Raw genomic sequence first — 1,223 nt, forward strand, 5'->3', positions numbered from 1 at the left:
ATGTAAGTGAGCAGTGTAAGTGAGTAATGTGATATAAGTGAGTAAAGTGATATAAGTGAGCAGTGTGATACAAATGAGCAGTGCAATATAAGTGAGTTGTGTAAATAGTGATTTATGGGACTTCAATTATTTCTTATTAAACTGAAATTGAAGTAAAAAGTTTTTTGGAAAACCACATCCTGGCTTCAGTCTTCATTTTCTGTTGAATTGTGTTAACACGCATATAGAAAAATAAGAAGAGCAAGAGATTGATTGTTAGAGTCAGTTTATTTTTAATTAATACTATAGTAGTTCAGTTTCCTTTACATCTTTAACTAGCCGTTAATTTATCAATTGAATGGGTGACCTATCCTCATTAATCATGCAAACATTTGCCCCCCCCGTGAGAACTGGCAGGAGCCGCCACTGTGTCAAACGAACACAACTACAACAGTTAATAACAAGAAAGCAACAGCATTAGCAAGTTAGCATGATAACCATATTTCCCTTTAAAAGTGAGAAAAGATTCCACTTCACTTAAATGTTAATTGCTTTATGAGTAAACACGACAAACAGGCCTACTTCTTTTGTCCAATACCGATTTACACGCTTACTGCATATCGCCACCTATTGGGCTGTTGCGCAATCAAGCTACACAACGGTAACCCCAAAACTCTTCGAAAACCTAACAAACTCTTCTAAATCCCAACATAACAGAACATTAAACTCCAACAACTGTCCCTCTTTTCTCAGCTTGCTCAAAAACACATAAAATAGCAGCTAATTTCAACATTTACTCTCCCCATCAAGTCTCATGCAAAGCATGCTGGGAACTAGATATCCCCTGCCCAGTTTCAGCAATGCCACGTTAACACTACTGGAAATCATTGAAGAAGTCCCAACACAAATGGATTGAGTAAACATCTGTTTTGCAAATGTAAATGGACTGCGATTGTGAGTCATTAAGCAGCAAAATAATTTAAGCATATCATCTCATGCAGGATATAAGAATATACACAACCGTCCCACATGATCCGTGGCATTTTAATTCTAACAAGATATAAAAGCTCTTAAGTTACATTCATTTCGCTTCACTGAAACAGGAGGAATGACAGGTTGAAGTGAACCATAAGTGAACAGGAAGTCAGAAGAACAGAGGCACAGCTAGCAGTATGTGTGTGTGTGTGTGTGTGTGTGTGTGTGTGTGTGTGTGTGTGTGTGTGTGTGTGTGTGTGTAGGAAAAG

At 37.6% G+C, this 1,223-nt stretch overlaps 1 protein-coding gene and 1 long non-coding RNA gene across 2 annotated transcripts in view; both read right to left on the reverse strand.

Moving 5' to 3' along the window:
* LOC107685194 (uncharacterized) overlaps window positions 1-152 on the reverse strand; it is a 9,877-nt gene extending 9,725 nt beyond the window's left edge. The window contains exon 1 of the long non-coding RNA XR_001633928.1: window positions 143-152. This is a non-coding gene — a long non-coding RNA (uncharacterized LOC107685194). The remainder of the gene's footprint in view (window positions 1-142) is intronic.
* Window positions 1-1,223, reverse strand: part of LOC107685222 (ADAMTS-like protein 3) — a 244,976-nt gene that overhangs the window by 179,336 nt on the left and 64,417 nt on the right. The gene's annotated exons all lie outside the window — the stretch shown is intronic.

Source organism: Sinocyclocheilus anshuiensis, unplaced genomic scaffold, assembly GCF_001515605.1.
Source record: "Sinocyclocheilus anshuiensis isolate Anshui unplaced genomic scaffold, SAMN03320099.WGS_v1.1 scaffold333, whole genome shotgun sequence".
NCBI classification, from domain to species: Eukaryota; Metazoa; Chordata; class Actinopteri; order Cypriniformes; family Cyprinidae; genus Sinocyclocheilus; species Sinocyclocheilus anshuiensis.